Source organism: Papaver somniferum, unplaced genomic scaffold (genome assembly GCF_003573695.1).
Source record: "Papaver somniferum cultivar HN1 unplaced genomic scaffold, ASM357369v1 unplaced-scaffold_66, whole genome shotgun sequence".
Taxonomy (NCBI): Eukaryota; Viridiplantae; Streptophyta; class Magnoliopsida; order Ranunculales; family Papaveraceae; genus Papaver; species Papaver somniferum.
The window spans coordinates 8,737-32,327 of record NW_020649415.1 but is presented as its reverse complement, the minus strand read 5'-3'; the positions used below and the strand labels follow the sequence as shown (position 1 = coordinate 32,327).

At 40.0% G+C, this 23,591-nt stretch overlaps 1 pseudogene; it reads left to right on the top strand.

The window, feature by feature from the left end:
* Positions 1 to 230: 230 nt before the first annotated feature.
* On the top strand, positions 231 to 330 carry LOC113343793 (annotated as a pseudogene).
* Positions 331 to 23,591: the final 23,261 nt, after the last annotated feature.

Here is a 23,591-nt window from a genome sequence, read left to right as displayed (position 1 = left end):
ATTCAAAGTTTCCTTCTACCCTATTAATGTTTCCTCTGCCTAGAAGAATTGTTTTCTGGGTTCTCCTATTACTTTCCCATTGTTGGGTCTTTTCGGCGATTTCATGCAAATATGTCATCGCATCATCAACTGTTTGGTTTTCAAACCCACTTGTACACATAGATTATATTGTGGTTGTAGTGGGATAATCTAAACCTTCATAAAGGATCTGAACTAACCTAACCTTTTCTAAACCATGATGAGGACATTGGGCTAATAGATCATTGAACCTTTCCAAATACCTATACAAGGATTCTCCCTCCTGTTGAGAAAATGTGCAGATTTGTGTCCTAATAGACGATGTTTTGTGCCTAGGGAAAAACTTGTTCAAAAAGGCAGATGTAAGTTGTTCATATGTTTCAATTGATCCGGAAGCCAAACTATATAGCCACGATTTGGCTTTATCTTTCAAGGAAAAGGGGAATAACCTGAGTTTCAAAGCATCATCATCAAGGTTTCTAATTTTTAGGGTATTACAAATTTCCTCAAAGTCCCTAACATGGAAATAGGGGTTTTCATTTTCTTTCCCTAAAAATATTGGGAGAAACTGTAAGGTTCCAGGCTTAAGTTCATAATTTGCTTCAGTTTCAGATAACCTGATACACGAGGGACGAGTAGTCCTAGTAGGGTTCAACAAAGCTTTCAAAGTTTCCATTTCTGGCACTATTGGAATATCAGGGATTTTCTCCTCAAATGGACGTTCAAAAACGGAATCTTCAAGAATCGGGCTTTCTAAATTGAGGTAATCAAGACGCTTAGAACTATTAGGTTTCTCTTTAACAAATCTACCTAGAGCGTCTCTTTTACGTTCAGTCATGCAAAAGAATAAGGTGGGGAATTCTATGTAATAACAAAACAAGGCTGACTCAACCAAATCAAACCTATTGATTTCTAGTAAACAAAAAGCATGATGGCTCCACTTAGATTGTTTCTAGACCAGCTTCTATTCTTTCGAAAAGGAACTTGTTACAATCTGAGCAAACCCCTCTGGAATCAATCCGAATTAAAGTAAGTTGAATAGAGGCGAGGGAAGCTCGATGGAACTTTGATACCCAAGGCCTCACCGGTATTACAAGGCGGCGCAGTCACGCATTCAACTCACAGAAACCATCATGAACTTCGAAGTATGCTCAAAAGAGTAACCAATATTTTTCGAACGACTTTCCTATTAAGCTCGTTACCCTATATGTCTCGTTCTAGTCAAAATTTTAGGCTTAGGTTCGCGTTTGGTTTCGTTTTCCTAAGGCGGGCAAGAAGAGAACGGGGATGAAATCCGAAACCTTATCTTGTATGGCCAGTCCTTTCCCTTTACTAGGAAATTAAAGCAGCCGTTTTCAAGTCCTCAGCATATATGCAACCTAAGGAACACAGTAAACCCGCTGACAGGAGATTCGCGGGTGTTTAGAATCTTACCTCCCGTTCCAGACGGGGGATGAATCGGTTGTAGTCGACTCGGGCCACGACTCCTATGTCATGTACGAACTCGAGGGGCCGAGGCGATATCGTAATCGTCGTCCTTCTCTGCACACAATTTATATTTAAACTACCCTTCCGTAGGGTTTAAAATAATGTCCCAAAGTTTAAAGTCCAAAGTGTCCAAAAAGAAAAGAAAAATTACGAAAATTAAAAATAAACCCTAATACAGTTTTTTCTAAAAAAGGAAAAAATAAACAAAATCCTAAAAATTAAACAAAAATCAAATTGTCTTCTTTTCAGTTCTTTTCACTTTGTCTCTTGTTTCAATCCCCAAGGTCTTTAGTCTCCAATTTCTTTTTGATTCAAAACCTGCAATAAATAGACAAATACCCAAAAACGTAAAAATAGAACAAGAAGAATAAAACTAAAAACAAAAACAAAACCTAGAATAAATCTAAAACCCTAACCTAAACACAAATCCCCGGTAGCGGCGCCAAAAATTGATGTGGTTTTTATGTTGTTGTAGAAAATGGTAAAAGGTTGTCGTTCACTCAGACTTGTGAAGATTCGTTTTAGACTCAAAGTAAAATAGAAAACTCAATCAAAGTTGTTATCAAGATTATAAAATGTACTGAGACTCAGGATTCCACCATTAACCAATTATCAGTGATTCAATCTAATTAATATCATGCAATTCTTTTCCGTTTAAAGTGATTCTAATATTGCAAAAGTAGATTTTTAAAGTAACAATTGTATATCTGAAGCATAGAACATCAAGAACCCTAGGATAAGCATGCTCTATCAAAAGAAACCACAACTGCTCAATTATTAGTCCTTAAAACTATTTTAGTTCAAGGCACAAAATCATATAAGAAATTGCAAAAATAATTAAAAATAGAAATTACCACATAATAATTGGAAAAACGGATTCCTTCGTCGCCTCAGCAAGGGGGTTTAGCTCCTCATGTTAATCACTTGCTCAAGATACATGTTTGTTTCTCAAAAGTTTATTAAATAGAAGAGAAGGTATGAAGCAGCGTGTTTGTAACAGTTGTCATTGTTACAAAACGCACTGTCATAGAAAGCAGTGTTACAGAGAAATACTAACAGTAATAATTGTTGGGTAATTGTTACAGTTTGAAAGAAAAGGTGACGGTTCTCTGTTCTTCTTCTTCCTCTCGACTGCAACTCGGCTATTCTTCTCTGTGAATTTTTCTTAGCTCTGTTCTGTTTCCAAACTTCCCCAAAAAGTACGTAACCCTTTCTCGACTTCCAGCAGCACTTATATAGCCAACAGAAGCCCTAAACCTCGATTTAATTCCTTCCTTGCTTCGGCAGAAAGTCTCGGACTTCTCCACTTTCCAAACTCTTCTCTACGCGTTCCTGAGATGTACAGGTCATTCCAGTCCCTCTATTAGATTGATATGAATCTCAGGCAAGGTTATCTTGCCTCAAATCTCCCATAACTGCCAAATATAATCAAACAAAATCCCGTGATACTCTCCATTCCCTGTTTTAACCAAGCCGAGGATCTATCGCTATTTTATCGAATCTAACCAAGTTACCTTCTCTGTCCCATCGAAACAGTCCCATTGCAAGCCATATCCAAGAAGAAGTTACCGGATATATGGACCAAATCATCTCCAGCAAATCTCATCGATACTTCACCTCTCTGTTACATTCTCCCGGGTTATCTAGCCCACTGGTTGGGTCCTAATCAATCGCACCAAATCTGTTATACTATAGGAAGTCCAGCCCACCAAAAATAAGCCATTGAATCTCGTTAAAACTCGTCGATAAATCCAACACAAATCTTGCTTCGTTGCTGCCATTTTTCCCGCCAAAAATGTAGTTTGAATGAAGAAGAATGAGAGCCCCCGAACCAGAGTAGGGGTGCGAATAGCAGGTGGCGGTAAATAGTAAAGAGGACACCCCTTATCCACTGGGTTCCCCTTAGTAATAGAGGTACCCTTTATCCATTGGGTGCCCCCTAGTAATCGAGGTACCCCTTATCCAAACTGGGGGTCCGAATAGCACGTGTCCTTATGAGGCGCCTTTTGCAACTTTTCGAGACGATTTTTCCAAAAATGTTTATTGGCCAAAAATACCTACACATACATAAAACACCATAATAAGTACAAAAATGAGCCCTAACAATATATAGAATTGAGACAAATCGGACACAAAAATGTGTCTATCAATTGCGCACCTCTTCATAAACCCTAATTCCACTAATGGTCGCAGATGAGTTTCTCAAAGATCATCTCGTCTGTTCAACTTCACCTGCTTGGTTATACAACCCTGGTCAGAAGTTAACTGGTCAATGAGGTGTCGTGGTGATTATCATCCGCCACTCTACCACATTATGTGGTCGGCCAAGTCAGGACTTGCTTGCGCAGCCTTCAAACCATCACATGAAGTAGGCTGGACATGAAGCTATTTTAAGACGCTCAAACAGCGATGCTTCATACATTCTGAGTATATTCGATGCATTACTTTCATAGAATACACACGATACTTCACAAGTATCGACTTCCTAAATAACTTAGTTATTTAATCTAGCATCACATGCTGCTTTCTGTGGGTCCCACGATCCACACACTCGAGACATCAATCATGTCACAAACTGGGGGATACATACTGGGGTATTGGTCTGGCGGTTTATAGCGTGCAGCGCACAACGCGTCATCACAAGAACGTGTCAGGAAGTCATGGACGGTTAGTGATGATGGGAGAAGTGGTCAAGACTGATCGTGTAACACTAACACCCGCAATTCTACTACTCCATCACTCCACTTCCCACGAGATACGTGAGTAAGGCTCAATGACTTGTATAAATAGGTTCTCCTCCCTATTTCGACGGGACAACACAAAACAGAAGCAAGTGTTGATACAACCGTATTCAAACAACGGAACTGATAGCTTACATTCTGCAAGCCAGTTCAGCTTTCTGATACAAGTCATACATAGCCAACACCTTCACAATCTCAACACATTCTTCGCTTCCCTCCCTAAGATCAACCCCATCTCCTTCACTTTGTGACCGAAGCAAGTCTCGAACGGCCATTTCTTGGTTTAGGCCAGAATTGTACAGATTGATTTCTCGAATCACAAGCACTCCCGTGCAGTGCATTTGTTTAGGGTTTAGATTCATTCCTCATCCACACACCCCAAATTACCAAATTCGGCAGAAATAGTTTTCACCCATAAACAATTGGCGACCACGACGGGAGGTTAATCTCTCGGTTGTAAAGTCAATTTCTTCAATACCATTCGATCGGTTTCAAATGGTTGGTCTTAGGACCGCCTCAACGACCTCAAATCCTGATGATTCCTCCAATGGAGATACCCCTCCTCCCAACGGCGTACCTGACAGTATAATCAGGAGACTTCCAACGTTGAGTGAACTAGCGCGGGTACAGGAGATTCACACGAAGAACATGGAGCTGATCAAGGAAGCGATAAATGGCATACTTGACCTCCTCGTCAAGATCACATCAGAGATGAGCGTTCCAGAGGCTTCCACATCGGGGACTGGTCCCTATCAAATCAACAGCTTTACTACGAACCAGAGACCAGTGGATCAGGAAGTGGCATCTCTAGTCGAAAGTTTGTGTGAACTTTTACACCTCTCGAAGAATCAGTGGGCGGAGACGTTTGCTGCAATTAACCAGATAGCCCTGGACGTACACCTGGCTCCTTCACGTCCAGAGGTCCTAAGCGCATCGGAAACATCTGTAAATAATGTTACATTTACAGAAGAAGATATGATGGCATAAGAAGGTCACAACCGAGCCCTGCATGTTACCGCACACATCAAGGGTTCAGAGTTCAGAAGGGCCCTCATCGACACAGGAGCATCTTCGAATGTGATTACTCTCAAGACTCTTAGGACAGCCAAGGTTTGCCCATGCAAGATCGTACGACAGCCCACCATAATGACAGACTTCGAAGGAAACCAGACCAACACGTACGGGTATGTCAATCTGAATTTATCAGTAGGGCCTGTTCAATTAAAAGTGAAATTTGAAGTCATAGAGAAGGAGCCGGACTATCATATGATACTAGGGAGACCGTGGCTTCATGACAATAAGGTCATGCCTTCAACATATCACCAGTGCCTAAAGACCATGCTAAATGAGGAAGTTATCCGTATTCCTGCATCATTGTCTCTGTACGCACCAATATGCGGAGTGGAACTTTTCGAGCCAAAGGAAACTCCGCAGGGAAGATCATACGAAGTCATGTGCACCTCACTACCCACGTGGGCTTTAATTCAGGAAGAAGACCGACTTGCATCACTAAGGGCTAAGCACCACGGTGCACCTTTGCTGATGAGGCGTCCATCTTTATCCGGTGAAGCTTCAACCCACGTTCACACCAAGAGGGAACGAACTTTCGAGGCAAGCCGTGATCAGAAGGGGAAAAAAATATACCGACGCCGCTGTTAGCAATTAGCAGGAGAGACTGGCACCCAGTCTCTCCGCCCATATGAGTGCTTCAAGAACGATGGGTCGCAAGAAGAAGTATTGGACGCTCCGCGACAGTTACAAGATGGCACCAACTCCACAACTGACGAGCTCGAAACTGTTAACATCGGGAATGAAGAATCTCCCAGGCCTGTCTTTATCAGTTCTACTTTGTCCACAGACGAACGTGCGAGTCTTGTCCAGCTTCTCAAGGAGTATCAAGACGTATATGCCTGGACGTATGAGGAAATGTCTGGTCTGGATGAAAAATTGGTCACTCACTATCTACATATCATACCTGGATCCAAGCCGATCAAACAGTCTCCGAGGCAATTCAGACACGAAGTGGAAGAGAAAATCAAAACCGAAATTCAGAAGTTGCTAGCTGCTGGTTTCATCAAACCTATTCACCATCCGACCTGGTTATCTAATGTGGTTCCAGTAAAGAAGAAAAACGGACAGATACAGTGCGGCGTGGACTTCAGAGACCTGAACAAGTGCTGCCCCAAGGACGATTTTCCTCAGCCTAACATCGACATGTTAGTAGATGCTACCAGCGGACACGGAAGGTTCTCCTTCATGGATGGTTACAGTGGATACAATCAAATAAGGATGTACGAACACGATGCATGTAAGACAGCCTTTCGAACCCCTCTTGGAAATTTTTACTATATTGTTATGCCCTTCGGCTTAAAGAATGCCGGTGAAACATATCAACGCGCTATGGCGGCAATCTTCCATGACATGATGCATAAGCAAGTAGAAGACTACGTGGATGATATTGTGGTCAAGTCAAGAGCTCGGGAAGATCACACAGGAGTCTTACGACAAGTGTCCGAAAGGTGTCGTGAATACAAATTGAAGATGAATCCTTTGAAATGCGCCTTCGGTGTCTCTTCAGGAAAATTTCTGGATTCCAAGTGACTGCTGAAGGGATCAAAGTAGACCCGTCCAAGACTCAAGCCATCCTCACTATGCCGCCACCACAAACTGTGAAGGAACTTCAGAGCTTCATGGGAAAGGTGAACTACATTCGTCGTTTTATACCTGGCTTGGCCCAGGTTGTCGCTGTATTCACCCCCTTGCTGAAGAAGGGAGCAAATTTTATTTGGACCGCAACTCAACAGGAAGCGTTTCAAAAGATTCAACGAATATTATCATCTCCAGCCATCATGAGGTCTCCCGTCCAAGGGAAGCCGCTATGTCTCTACACCGCCTTCAGCGATACCGCTGTAGGGGCTTTACTCGCCCAGGAAGACGATGAGGGAATCGAACGCCCCATATATTACTTCAGTCGAATACTAAGAGATGCTGAGCTCAGGTATCCCAAGGCGGAGAAGGCATGTTTAGCTCTAATCCATTCCATTCAGAAGTTCAGACATTACCTACTGTCCAACAAGGTGGTACTCATATCTAAATCTGATCCTGCGAAGTTTTTGCTTTCAAAATCGGTCCTGATGGGAAGGACGGCCAAGTGGCTTCTCCAAATGTCGGAGTTGGACATAACACATACGTCGCCTAGAGCTATCAAGGGGCAAGCAGTCGCAGACTTATTAGCAGCATTCCCTGGGGAAGGCACTACGGGGCTACACGAAGATCTTTTTGGAGAATTTCCAGACATCTCTGTTGTCGAGGAAGAAGCATGGATCTTGTATTTTGACGGCTCCGCTACCCCTAGTAGTAACACCGGAGGAGCAGGCGTGGTCTTAGTATCCCTGACTGGGGAAGTATTCTCACACTCCTTCAAGCTGGACTTCCAATGCACCAACAACTCAGCAAAGTATGAAGCCTTCCTCATAGGGCTGTCAATAGCCAAACAAGCAGGAGTCACACGTCTGTAGATAAGAGGTGACTCCAAACTACTGGTGAATCAGATGAATGGAATATACACATTGAAGGAAGTAACGCTAGCTCCATACCGATCAGAAGCACAAAGGTTACTAAACTACTTTGCCGATGCAACCATAACCCATATTGGTCGCAGCAACAACAAACACGCCGATTGCCTAACAACGCTGGCTTCCAAATTGAAGTTCGAAGGTTTTGAAAAAACCCTGACAGTAAAGAGGAGAACCATAGAATCAACATGGATGTCACAATACAAAGATACCGAGGCTCACGATTGGCGAACGCCGATCATTCAGGAGCTCAGCAGCTCACTCTCCCAAGGAAAGGTCAGTCTCAAAACCCTGCAGAACTTCTTCATGCTTCATGGTATGCTATATCATCGAAACCCGGATGGTTCTCTATCAAGATGTATTGGAGATAATGAGGCACAACAATAACTTAACCGTGTTCACAATGAAATTTGCGGACAATCAATGGTAGTAACGCTTTACCGATGACTTCAACGCCTGGGATATTACTGGCCAGAGATGGAGACTTAATCCAAACTACTTCAGAAGTCCTGCTCAAATTGTCAAGCGTCGCCACACCAATTGGAGGTTTTTAGTGTAAACCACACTGGGGACTGGAGAGAGCCGTACATTAGCTATCTCCGTGACGGGGAAACTCCCACTAATCAAAAGGATGTTGTCAAGATAAAGCAAAAATCCAAGCGGTTCGTATTTCACGAAGGGATTCTGTATCGCAAGAGCTTCGGAGGTGATCTATTGCGATGCCTGGCTGGGGTAGAAATCCCAATCATGTTGAAGGAAACGCACGAAGGGGAACATCAAGGGAAGAGGAAACTGTTTCTCCAGATACACGAGAAATACTATTGGCCGACCATGGAGGATGACGCAGCCGCTTTCGTTCAAAGCTTCCACAAATGTCAAATTCATGGGAACCTTGTTCACGCTCCTTCCACCCCTTTACACTCGATAAGCAGTCCATGACCATTTTACAGCTGGGGACTGGACATTATCGGGAAAGTCAATCCGCCATCATCAAAGCAGCACGAGTACATCATAACCGCGACAGAATACTTCACTAAATGGGCAGAAGTCATTCCTCTACGAGGGATTACAGGAGCAACGATTGCGGCTTTCATTAAAGAACATATCATTTGTCGCTTCGGTGTACCAAAGCATATCATCACTGATAATGACACTCCCTTCGCCAACATATAGGTACGAGAGTTACTTGAGAAGTATGGAATTAAATAGGTCTTCTTCACTATCTACTACCCTCAAGGAAACGGACAAGCGTAGAGTACCAACAAGACACTGATCCGGATCACCAGTCGAACATTGCATGGCAATCCTAGAGAATGGCATGACCAGTTACCAATGGCGCTATGGGCATATCGAACGTCACCCAGAAGCTCCATTGGAGTTTCTCCATACTCACTTGTTTACGGTGCAGACGCAATTCTCCCAGCAGAGATCAAAATCCCATCAGCCAGGATTGCAGCAGCAACCAGGGTCCACTGGGATGAGGCTGAAGCATCCAACTCTAGAGTAGCGGAGTTAGACACTCTGGATTTCATAAGAAGCAAAGCAGAAGAACACACTCACGTGTACAGGAATAGAATTTCCAGGGCATACAACAAAACTGTGAAACCACGTGTTTTCAAAGTGGGGGATTTGGTCTTGAAAACGGCCAAACACATCCAGCAAGACATGTCCGCACTGAAATTCTCACCGAAATGGCAAGTTCCTTATACGATCATCAAGGCTTACAGTACCGACTACTACAAGATCATTAAAGTGGACGGAAGAAAGCTAGAGACAGTCATCAACGAAAAATGGCTCAAGGCATATCATGCTTGATCATTGTCCGCAACAACACATGCATTTATTTTCATTACATGTTTGAATTATCAATTTATTCAGAGATGCTTTAATGAAAAAACCTGTTTCATCAATCAAAAAACCAGTACAATCTATTCCACAAAGATGTTCAAAACCTTTTGACATGAACGTCGTTAACAATGAGAAAATACAGCTGAATGCGGCTTAGAAGAGGTCATCTAACAGATTATAATTCCTTGAGAGCATCATCTTCAGTCTAGCTTGATATCTCTCTGTCCTGTTCTTCAAGTTATGTATTGCCTGCTTCACCTTCTCTGATTCAGCAGCCAGAGCCTTTTCTTCTTCCAAGATAGCCTTCGCAGCAGGAACTACGTTCGCAAGGATGCCGACTCGATCAACCTTGATGATGTCAAGACGCTGACGCAGCCAACCCACATTGAATTCCATTGATTCACAGGTAGACACCATGTTCTCCCACTCTTCAAATTTTGATTCGGCAACGTTACGGATGGAGATACCCTCCATCTCAGCAATCAGGGGAAGAAGGAAGTTTACCGTGGTAACCAAAGCAGATGCACAGTGTTGAACTACATTCCTGGTTGCAATATGGCCATACCTCTTCCATACTTTTATGTATAAGGGTACGAACTCCTTCCGTACCAAGAATCCGCCGATGGTTCGATAGCTAGAAGACAGACATTTCATGTGAATATCGAATGGAAGACCTGCGTTGGGGTATTCGTAAGACGAGATACCTAGATCGGCATCGTCGATATCCGCATGAGTGGGCTATTCGAATTTGAAGGAAGGGGACTGGTCAAATCATCATCATCGACCACTGTCACACATGGGCGTCTCTGCAAAAAAGAGGAGGATCGAACTGGTACGGTCTTCCGGCGAACACGAACAGGAGAGTCATCGCAAAGCTGTTCATCCTGAACCTCAGATGGGCGTACGCGTTTAATAGAAGGTCCTGGGTGATATGAAGAAGATGATCTGCTGTTGTTCGACATGTCAAAGAGAAAGAGTTTCTGCAAGAAAAGCCTATCAATGAATAACGGTTTTTAAACCCCGCATACATGTTGAAGAAAACCCTAAAGGAAGACCAAATAAGCTACAGCAGAGTTTATCCGGAGGTCTCGACGCCGACCGAGTCGTGCTTTTCTCCCAAACCCTAATTTGACCAGCTCCACCTGGCGATGTCTATCTATGTGGTAAATGCGTATTTACTTTAACTTAGAAATTTCCTTATACAAATTTGTCACCATCTCATGCCTACCCCCACAATAGTGTAACCATTATGTGCTAGGCAGGGGACTTAAAGTTGATGGTGGATTTTCCTTTAAGGCTAAAATTGAAAAGGACAAAACTATGCGCTAACATCCTGCAAAGGATAAAGCCACTGATAAAGTGGAGAATACTTCTTCACTATAAACTTATAACATTACCAATTAATGCATGACCAGCCTTGTATTTCATGTACTACTCCATTCTCATTATTGGTGCGGCATGACGACTGAGTGATCGCTCTCAGCAGAGCAATACGAATCTCCAAGCATTAAATAAGGAGGCATGTACGAAATACCCAAACAGGCTATAACTCTCGTAGTGTTATACTAGCCCGATCGAGCATCTGGACCGTCCGTATTAGTCTCAGAAACGATCACGACCATCCAACTTCACCAGCATGATTGGATGGCTTAGATCGAATCCATAACCCTCAAGCAGGTATTGGAATGTTCAACACCGGACCAATGCGGACCCCGCATGGTCAGCCTCCCCAAAAAGGGTAGCATGGTTTTCCAATTCGTCCATCCAAAGCAGCGTGGACGAGAAACCCTAAATTAGGGTTTGCAACACATTACATGTGTCGCAAATCAGTCTCAACCATCCATCTTCGCAGGCATGGATGGAGGGTGTAGATGCAGATTCAAAGGGCCCAGAGCATGTCAACACAAACACCGTGGGCCCGCCTACATACATGACCGATCGGTCAAGACCAAACATGGATGGTCGTCCCAATTCGTGCGCCCAAACAACGCATAACGCACGGCTGGCAAAACCCTAATTAGGGTTTTCGATCACGAGTGTCCATTTTCACCTGATCGAATGAAGGTCCTAGGAGTCGATTAAGCAGACCCAGTGAGTATCAACACAATCAATGTGGCCCACATATCACCACACCCAATCGGCCAAGGCATATCATGCCTGGTCGTCTCGATTCGCACGCCCAAACTAGGCGTGGTCACACATCCCAATTGCAAACTAATCTCGACCACTCAACTTTGCCGGAAAAATTGAGTGGCTCAGATCACGTTTCTATGGGGTATTAAGGCATGGACGTGTACACCAGCCCGCCGTATGTATACTAGACTAATCGTCCAAGACCGACCAAGCTTGGTCGTCTCGAAACGCGCGCCCGAAAATGGCATGACGCGCGGCTTTTGCTGCACCGGATTTCTGTCGCAAATCGATCTCAACCACTCAACTTCGCCAGACAAATTGAGTGGCTTAGATAACACTTTCACGAGACAATGAGGTATGGGCGCCTACACCGGCATGCCGTCTACACGCATGCACGATCGGCCCGGCCAAAATTGCGTCCCAAGCTTGGTTTCGACCAAGCTGAAGAGTGATGCTTGCGCACCTCTTCATAAACCCTAATTCCACTAACGGTCGCAGATGAGTGTCTCAAAGATCATCTCGTCCGTTCAACTTCACCTGCTTGGTTATACAATCCTGGTCAGGAGTTAACTGGTCAATGAGGTGTCGTGGTGATTATCATCCGCCACTCTACCACACCATGTGGTCGGCCAAGTCAGGACTTGCTTGCGCAGCCTTCAAACCATCACATGAAGTAGGCTGGACATGAAGCTATTTTAAGACGCTCAAACAACGATGCTTCATACATGCTGAGTATATTCGATGCATTACTTGCATAGAATACACACGATACTTCACAAGTATCGACTTCCTAAATAACTTAGTTATTTAATCTAGCATCACATACTGCTTTCTGTGGGTCCCACGATCCACACACTCGAGACATCAATCATGTCACAAACTGGGGGATACATACTGGGGTATTGGTCTGGCGGTTTACAGCGTGCAGCGCACAACGCGTCATCACAAGAACGTGTCAGGAAGTCATGGACGGTTTGTGATGATGGGAGAAGTGGGAAAGACTGATCGTGTAACACTAACACCCGCTACTCCACTACTCCATAACTCCACTTCCCACGAGATACGTGAGTAAGGCTCAATGACTTGTATAAATAGGTTCTCCTCCCTATTTCGACAGGACAACACAAAACAGAAGCAAGTGTTGATACAACTGTATTCAAACACCGGAACTGATAGCTTACATTCTGCAAGCCAGTTCAGCTTTCTGATACAAGTCATACATAGCCAACACCTTCACAATCTCAACACATTCTTCGCTTCCCTCCCTAAGATCAACCCCATCTCCTTCACTTTGTGACCGAAGCAAGTCTCGAACGGTCATTTCTTGGTTTAGGCCAGAATTGTACAGATTGATTTCTCGAATCACAAGCACTCCCGTGCAGTGCATTTGTTTAGGGTTTAGATTCATTCCTCATCCAAACACCCAAAATTACCAAATTCGGCAGGAATAGTTTTCACCCATAAACATGGCTTTAGCTAAGAAAAATCATACGGAAACTCAATTTTCGTGGAAAAAGCTACTTAACAGAACTCGGTTTCCGTTTTTCAGTTGAAACGGATATTGAGTATCTGTTGAAAATTGCACAAAAACGGGGTTTCCATTTGATAAATAATATTTGTTTGACTTTTTTTTTGTTACAGTCCTCCCACGATCGTAACCATCCATGATTCTCAACGGCTCTATTTTCTCCATCGTCGGATCCCAACAAATATTTCCAAAAAATCTAGATATATCCTCGATATAAGGGAACTCTAGTTCTCAATTCAATCTTGTCCCAATCAGTTGAGTTCAATTGATTTCTTATCTCTCTTTTACTATACTTCTTTGTCATTTTCTTATCCTTCTACTACTCAAGTTTTTATATTTTAGTTTGATTCAAAATGATTAATAATTTTGTTCAAAAAGAAGAAATTGATCTTACTGTTGCATACATTTAAGTCGGTTGTGATAAATTTGTTGGTGCGCAATAAAAAACCTCTCCTTTTTGGAAACGTATTCATGAAATTTTCGTCTACCGGAATGACAATCCTAATGGAAGGGATCCTGGTGCCTTAAAAACAAAGATGAAAGCAATAAAAAAAAAGTGAAAGAATTCGTGTCAATTCTTATGTTATATATTAGCAAAAATATTTGATAAGTTCTAAGTAAGTTTTTCCGGTAGGTGGTAAATGGTAATAGTAATTAAGTTATTATTTTTATTATAATATTTCAGACACGAGAGGGTCGAGAGAAATTTCAAAATCAAACAGGGAAACCATTCAAGTATGATGTTTGTTATGAAATGTTGAGAGACAAAGTCCCTGAATTTGATTATCAACTCACCGTCGCACAAAATAGTGCCACGTTTGACAACCATCATAACTTTGTACCAGTCCAGGATGGGACAGAAGTACTACCTAGCGGAGAGACTCGTTGGAATTACAAGTATCAGGCGAGACCCTTAGGTACTAAAAAAGCCAAATAGGAAACTAGGCTGAAGAGTGATCACGCGCAAGGTATATTCAGTAAAGGTGATGGGGGGAGTTCTTTGATTCAGATAGAAGAAAAAAAAGATCTATCAACATAGTCCAAATATGTTAGAGTATGTTAACGAATCACGATCAAGGAAGGAAGCAATAAAAGCGGAAAAAGAAGCCTAACTCCGCATGATTTGTTTGTTAACCAACAACATAGTTATTGAATGCAATCAGCGCAAGATAATGTAATAATGACTATGGATCTTAGTAAGTTAGCTCCTTACAAATGAAAATATTTTCGACGAAAGCAAAAGGATATCGTGAAGAGGATGAATGTAATATCCGAGCGTCTCCTGAAGGTTTATATTCCAGAAACGCAAAATCAGTATTCGTTTAAGTCAATGTCAACGCATTGACCCACACAGAACTGAGTTTCCGTTTTGTACTATTTAAACGGAAATTGAGTTTCTGTGTGGTCTAGCTAAGGGATGTCATGCCCCGATAGTGAGTGTGCCTCCCAACCATTTCACTTAGGTTCAAACAAGTTATAATGAAGGGAAATGTGTTGCCATTATGCTTGGCCTAAACCCTTCAATTGAACGGTGAAAACTAAGAAAACAAAAGGAAAATAAAATATTGGGGTATTTTGCAGTTCCTCTCCTTCAAAGATTACTGATTAAGAAACCTCCCCTAGACATCGCTAATTAGTGACACCTCCTATTGTTATGTTATCTGCCTAGGTGTCTGTTGGGCAACACGTGCTAGAAAAAAACATATTTTCTGGTGAATTACCCGAAATATCCTCATCGATCAAACCAAAAACACAAAATACTCAATCACACTTCTGCTTTCCACCTCTCTCATTCACAAAACCAGATGAGAACACTTCCTTGTTTAGACGGAACTCCAACTCCTTACGACATCAGTGACCTATAAAAACAATCATGCACAACGCATAAAACTTTAATTAGATTCTTCAACCAATGGTTTTGACTCAAATTTCCTTCTACCTCGTTTCAGTTCACCTTCTAATTTGTTTCAGTTCTCAGCTAACTGAGAAGTGGATAAAACTCTTGACGGTGGGGATATCGCTAATCAGCGATATCTATGGGAGGTTTTCTTAATTAGCAATCTTTGGAGAGGAGTAAACACAAAATACCCCTAGAAAATTAAAATGAAAGAAACTGGAGGCACAAAAGAAAGGCATAAGCAATTTTGTTTGATTTACTCAATTTCCTTTTCTACACATTTAAGTGTTTGGATAGCATATAAGAAGTATTTTTGCGATTTAATCAAGTTGAAAAGTCAAAAACGAGTTTGAGAACCAGATTTGAGAATGACTTTCGGAAAGGAAAATATATCGATCTTTTTTTTTTTTGGCTTATAGAAACTACTTTTACTTCTGATCGCCAAACAAACTATTAGGTTTGGTTACAGCGGTGGCTTATTATCACCCATTGTTTGATGATGTTACCCACATTTAAGTTACTGCATATCAGCTATGCCTTTCACTCACAAGTGTGATAGATTTGCATGGTGGTTCATTGTCTGCGCGTGCTGGAAGGTTGGAAGAAGAAGTGTGATTAGCTTTCTAGTAGGTCTCACAGTCAGGCAAACTTATACCGTTACGCTCACGAGCAGAATCAAAACTTCCTTGGCCCACACAAGCTTGATGAGATATTTGACATTAAGTTTGATAAGATGTTAGTGTGCTTATTTAAGGTGGTTCACCTTTCGATTGAGGTATGATAGTATTATAAGTTATTTCATCTCTTAGTTAAAATAAATTGGCCCTTTATAGCAATCATATAAGCATCATCATCGCCAAGCACGAACCTATAAGAGAGCTAATGTGGGCTTTATCCTAGATACCCCTGGATCCTTCTTCGTTAAAAAATATTACTATGATTACGTATTTGGACTTCACCGTTACCTCTAGTCCGAGTTCAAAAAAATATCTTAGCCCACCTGGGTCTGTTCCAGACTCCTACATAATTGATATATAAACATCATTGACGATTCTCGTGGAAGCATGTTATTAAAGTGACACGAATCAAATTAAAAGTTCGTAAGAACCTTTTTTATTCTTCAAGAAAATGAACCAAAAGAAAAAGTTTGGGAAGTGGGTTTGCTTGTATTGATTTATTTCATCGTCATTCTTCCAAAAACAGTTTGAATTCCTTTAATGTTTCTTTCTTTTGATAAGAAAATAAGCAGCTGTTGTATCAAAAAGACGTAGTGATCTAAAATTATAATGCTTTACCGAAGAGATGAAGATGAATATTTTATCTTTTGAAATTGAAATGATTTATTATCCATGCATACAGTGAGTTGAGTTTTTATTTGGCTTTTTGTTTATCCTTGCAAAATACCTTTCACTAAATTGTGATCTTTTGCAATATAAACAAACTTCAAATTTCAGGTCTCTCATTAATATTTTGCTGCATTTTATGAGAAAAAACAATAAAAAAATTTCGCTAGTTGCTACTTGCTAGTCTAACATTTTTGCAGTTGCACATGTGCTCTGCTTTATATGGATTTCAGTAGGTAGGGACCACTCTATTATTGGAAAAATATGTCTACGTATCCTGCTCAGTGGTTTATAAATTTATAGTAACCTAGTTGTCCTAGGTTCTTAGATTGTGCCATTAATATTCAATAGAGGGTATGTGGTAACCTAGTTGTCCTAGATCCTTCCTTACTTAGTCCCTGTAATCCATGATCCGGTGACCTTTCCTCTAAATTGGGTCTCTGGGTTCGTTGGTTCTCGTCTGCTGGTTGTTATCCTCAAGAGTAGTGTTGATCTGTGTCTTTTTCGGAGAAAAAAATTGTTGTTCTTTTGAGCTGTGAATCAAGTCTCATCGATTCAAGTTCTCCCGTAAAGGCGGGTGGTGCTGTTGTTCTACTGTTACGGTTCGACTGTTCGGTGGAGATTCTGGATACGGGATTCGGGTTACAGGATACTGTTTGGAAGTCACTTAGTTGTAAGTCTTGTGTGTTTGGGATTCCCATTGTAACTTGGGGGTTTTCCTGTTTATTAAAAATAAAATAATAATAATAAATAAAAATAAATTGAAGCCATCTTTTTCCCTTTTTGGAGAGTAGAATTTCATTTTAATTGACGAAATACTGAAATGAATGATATGCAGAGTAGGGTAAGCATAGCATTTATTATGCAAAAAACTAAAAGTTGGTAAAAAAATCTTTGGATGGCATTTTCCCCAATAACTTGTTTACCATGACAGGTTGGTTGAAAACGTAACATCTAATAAGAACCCTTGAGGGGTTTGGTAGAAAGGTGAGACGGAGAGTTTGCTCTTCCTAAATCACTGCCTCATATCCTCTAAACTAAAGACCACTGAGAGAGGATTAGGCCATCGCCTATCCATATAACTCTGTGGCGTTTCATAGATAAAATTAACTAGTCCAGCAAATATATGTTTTACTAATTAATGGACCATTTTGGGGTAACGTTGAAATACACATGTACACCCCATCTTGTAGGTCTATATAAATATCCAACAAATTTGGAATTATTTACCTGTCCTCCTGCAGAGAAAAAAAAGATCATCTCACTTCAGGACCGTTGGTTCATTTGAAAATAGTGTTCCGTACCGACTTGCTTGCGACAGAACCAGCACTGGCAGGAAGCTCAACATAATACTGCTGGTTGAAACTCCAAACGGCAAGTAACAGTACAGCGTGAGTGTATACTGTTAGTATATGGTGGCCCAACATGTTTAACGGATCGATCTTTCCTCTAGGAGAGAAACAAAATGCTATTTTTATAATATCTCACCTGAAATCAAATCTTTTCCAGCAGATTTCCCATTTTTCTGATGGGAAGTACCGAGAGCAGGGCCGGGCCCATAGGAAAATCGGGGAAAGGCCCAGTTTAGGGCAGCAAGGCCCTGGGGCAGCAAAAGCTAGTTTGATACTGGGGGTATTCATAAAAAAATAAAATAATTAGGGACTTATTGAAGAAACGATATAAATTTTTGGGGCAGACGTTTCAATTAGCATAATTATTTGGGGACTCATAACTCTTGCTTAAACTTTAAACTCGTCAAATTGTTTTGGAGTTCTTAACAGACGAGTACTTTTCCCTTTTCTTTTGAAGCCTAAAAGTAAAACGACAAGAGAAAGGTGAATCTATGTCCTCTTGCTTTCTATGAGTCTTAATCATTGATATTGAATCATAAGATCTCAATAATATGATTTCATTTCATTTCCCCTTTTTCTATTTCTAAATATTTCACTTAGTAGTTAGGGTTTATATTTTGGTTAGAAGATGTTGGGTCTTTTTGACCAATCTAATTATGTTCGCATAATTAATTCAATAATTGTTTAGGGCTTAGTCTATTAAGTGTGTTCAATTCGTTGATATTTTTTTTGTTTTTGCTTTTTTTTATTAGAATTTAGGGTTTTAAGGTTTTGGGGTTTTTGGTATAATTGTAATTTAATTTGATGATTGATTAACTTTGGGTTGTTCGAATTAGAGTCTGCACCATGATTAGGCTAGATTCTTTTAAGTATTTTAACATATTTTGGGGTGTTCAATTTACTGAACATTTGGATTAGGCTAAGAAACTATGCCTTTGTTTGTTGTTGTCAGTTGTGAGAAGATATTTTTACATTTTCAGAAAGTGTTAAAGCAATTAGAATTTCCCTTTTTCTATGATTGATTTAATATTTTTACTGTCAATTTACATTTTTTTTCTCATGGTTGTTGCACCGTATTCAGTATCCATCACCTGTAGTTGTATTCAAATTGAAAGAACAACTAAGTTGTATTATTTCATTTATAAGAAAATTTGTTGGTTCTTGTGTATTGCAGGTATGCCTCCTCTCAAACGAAAGAAATTATCAGGATGTCAAAATAGAAAAAGGTCTAAGAAGATAGAAGAGTTCAAAAAATCTCTTGCTGGATCTCTTGAAAAATATGTTGTTAGAACAAGTGCAGCTGCGGTGGTAGATAATGTGAATGTTGTAATTACAGATACAATGGAAAATGTTAACCATACAGTTGCCGAAAATGTGGATACCGTGGGCCTGGCAGATGGGGGAGATGTACACGAAGCAAATGAGAATCATAATAATGTGAATATTAATGAAGAGGTAAATGACATGGATGGTCATAATACAACTGAGTTTAACATGGAAGAACCCAATCAAGATATTTTTGATCCAAAGAATGGTTCAAACATGAAAGGAAAAGAGAAAGGTGTTCAAAACAGGTTACTCGAGATTAATCCTAGGGATTTTTACACACCATGTGGTTGTCATAGTCTTAATCGCATCCTTTACGATATGGCTAAATCTTGTGAGAAGGCAGATTCTTCTTTTGGGACCATACAATGTATCTATAAACTGTTTGCTGCTTCTACAAAGCGATTGTAGGTTTTTAAGAAGAAGGTGGGATCTAAAGGTCTCACTCTCAAACCATTATCTGACACTAGGTGAGAATGTCGTGTGGAAAGTGTTAAAACAATGAAATTCCAAGCACCGAAAATACGAAAAGCTTTGAATTAGTTGATAAAGACATCCAAAAATAATGAAGAAAAGTCAATTGCTCAAGGTATACTCTAAAATCACATGAAGAATTTTGAATTTTTTTTGTTGGCATGGTTATTTGGTATGATCTTTTATCGATCGTCAACTCTGTTAGCAAAGCACTACAAGCAAAAGATATGCATATGGGAGATGCTATCAAACATATAGAAATGCTTGTTTCGTATTTCAAAAATTACAGAGACAACGGCTTCCAAGCTGCACTAGTTGAAGCTAAAAGAATTGCTGTTGACATGGGAATTAGTCCTAAATTTCAGGAACCACGTGTTAGAAAGCGGAAGAAGCATTTCGATGAGGATTCTAGCGAGGAGACAATTTCATCGTCAGGTGAGGAATCTTTTAGAAAAAATTATTTTCTATACATAGTGGATTGCGCTCTGCGTTCATTTAAAAGTAGATTTCAGCAATTTAAGGAGTTCGAGAACATATATGGTTTTTTATTCAATTTGGAGAAATTAAAATCCATGAGTGATGATAGTTTGTTGGCATCATGTACTAAACTTGAAGATTATCAAAGTTATGGTACACTTTCTGACATTGACGGGAGAGACCTCTACACTGAGTTAAAGATCATGAAAAGGACGCTGCCGGACGACGTAAAGAAACCAATGAGGTATTACATTATTTACAAAACTTGGAAGCTTGTTATCCCAATGCTTGGGTTTCTTATAGAATTTTGCTTACCGTCCATGTTACCGTGGCTAGCGCAGAAAGAAGTTTCTCCAAACTGAAACTAATTAAATCTTATCTTCGGTCATCAATGTTGCATGAAAGATTGAATGGCTTGGCTATGATAGCTATTGAAATAGCCATAGCTGAAAAAATGGATTATAAGTCTATCATTAGAGTGTTTGCGTCTAAGAAAACGCGAAGAGTGAAAGCATTTCAACGAGCTTTGTAAGATTTATGTTTAAAATCTATATAATAATATAATATTATTAGATTTGTGTGAGAATTTTTTTTTTTTGGGCATAAACTTTTTTTTTTTGGTTCAGGGCAAAAAAAATTCAGAAACGGCCCTGCCGAGAGTATCTCATAATTGGTGGATGTCACCACTTAAACGTGAGTCACAAAATCTGGAAAGAAGAAGTATTGTCGTGAAGGAACAAAAATGTCATCATCTCATCTAAAATACAAAAACGTCATTATACGATAAACAAAATATTTTCGGATAAAACAAAAAAAGAACAATGACGTTTCGCATTTGGCAAAGCAAAGTTTAGGCCATGTTACAGAAAGAATGTGGGTAGGAAGTTGCTCCATCCAAAATTTGTCGTTCAACTCCTTTTTGAAGGTTCCGTACGGAGCTTTGGTTTGCTTCAAGACAACCATGACTTCCCTCGGGAGAAAAAACAGCCTCGCTTTAAACTTTGAACGATTTTTTTGGGGATCATGATTTTTTTGGGATCATGATTTTATTTTGGGTAAAGACATTAGAAGTAATTCTAGGTCACCCCATATCTAGTTATTTATTTAATACCTAATCTACCCTCTTAATTAATTTAGGTTATGATTAGTGAAATGATTTAGTTAAAAACAATTAGTGAGATTAAATTAAAAGATGAGTTTATTATTAGTTGAGTAGAATTATTGTGAGAGTAGAGTTAGAGAAGATGAAGGAGAAAAACATGGAAAATAAAAAAAAAATCAAATTCACCCCCTTTGAGTATTCAAGTGATGAAAACTCATCTGATTCTTCATCTCCATCCTCTCCTAGAATATTTGTTAATCTTCAAAATGATCCGGATTTGGCTTATTTCTTAGATGGTGATTGTATTCTTCCCCAAAATGAAACTCAAGATGAAAATGATGGATTTTATCAACCACAACCGGAGGAAGAGTATTTGGGTGAACAAGTATGCTCCAAACTTAGATAATGTATGTTGAATTGGTAAAAACTTCCCCAAAAATGTAAATTTTTGAACTGGATTTTGCACAGTTCGGTTACATTATATGAACAACATGTAACTGAACTGTTCTGAAGGTGTAGTTCGGTTGCCTTGTGAGATGAATAAGTAACCGAACTCATTTGAAGATGTAGTTCGGTTACTTTATCCAAACACACAGGTTACCGAACTCCATATTAATGGAAGTTCTGAGATGCAGTGTTATGTTCGGTTGGTTCGCAACTAACCGAACTTTACGTAAAAATAAAGTTTAACTAAGTGTATACAGTTCGGTTGGTTCGCAAACGGCATGTACCAACTATCTAACCGAACTATGTTTAATAAGTTCGGTTGTTTCGCAAACTTGAACCTAACAGCATAACCAATCGAACTTAATAAACAAAAAAAATCTGAAGTTCCAGTGTCTAGTTCGGTTATCTACATAAAATACAAAGTAACCGAACTCTGTTCCTTTTATTAGTTCGGTTGTTGCGATAAAATTCACATGTTACCGAACTCGGTTCCTTTTATTTGTTCGGTTGATTTGCAACTTGCTTAACCAACCGAACAATGAGTTCGGTTTCCCCGATAAAATTATTATGTGACCGAACTTATTTGTCATTGCATTGATGTTGTTACATTTCTTGTAGATGGAATCACAACCTATACCAATGCATGATCAACCTTCTCCGATTGGTATGTTGTTCGAAGATACATCTACTCACTATGCGAATGAGTTGGTATTTGACTTACCTATTGATGCGAAGAATTGGGCTAGAGAACATGCCAAGAGAGTCAATTGCGTCTTGGTTTTGAATGGAAAAGAAAGCAACACTCGTTTTGAAATGGTTTGTGAGAGAAGTGGAGATCCCGATGTTAGTCACAAGAGGAAGGGTTATGAGTATAAAGGAAAGACGACGAGGAAGAACACAACGTGCTCAAAGAAAATCAAATGTCCGTTCAAGCTAGTATTTAGCAAGAGAAAATTAACGACGAAATGGTTTCTAGCTATGGATAAGCTAGTATTCAGCATTTTAAAAGTAAATTTATGACTAGGAATTGCCATTTTGATTTAAAGAAATGTTAACCATGAGAAACATATATATAGCATTTAGGTTTGTAACGAATATAAAAATAGTCGTTTTTTGAGTCAGATCAAGTACAATGTTGTCTCAAAGCTTGAGTTCGGTTACCTGGTAAAATTCTGCAGGTAACCGAACACTGTCATTTTTTTGGAACATTAAAGTTCGGTTACAACGTATTTTTTGCAGGTCACCGAACCGCTCAGTTCGGTGAGCTGACGTTTTTTCCTAGTTAACCGAACCTGCATCTGGATGTTTTGGCATGTTTTCGTTTTTGTTCAACCCCTAAGTTCGATTACACTGCACATTTGCGATAAAACCGAACGCGGAGTTCGGTTACACCGTATTTTTTTGTAGGTCACCGAACTGTTCAGTTCGGTGACATGCCGTTTTTTCCTTGTTAAACGAACCTGACTTTGGATGTTTTGGCATGTTTTCGTTTTTGTTCAACCCTTGAGTTCGGTTACACTGGACATTTGGGATATAACCGAACGCTGAGTTCGGTTACACTGTAAATTTGCGATCAAACCGAACTACTTGTGTTGAATCCAAATTTTTAATTTAAGCATGACTGTAATAACAACAACATAAGACCAAATTATGAAATTCATTTAGTAATCCATATAACTAAATGTTGGAAGCAAACATAAGAAAACAAACTACCAAATCCGCAAAACAAAAGTCTTCCAAACATAAGGAAACAAACTACCAAATCCGCAATAAAAAATTCTTCCAAACATAAGAAAACAAAGTACTAATTGTTGCAATCACTCATTTACCACGACTACTATG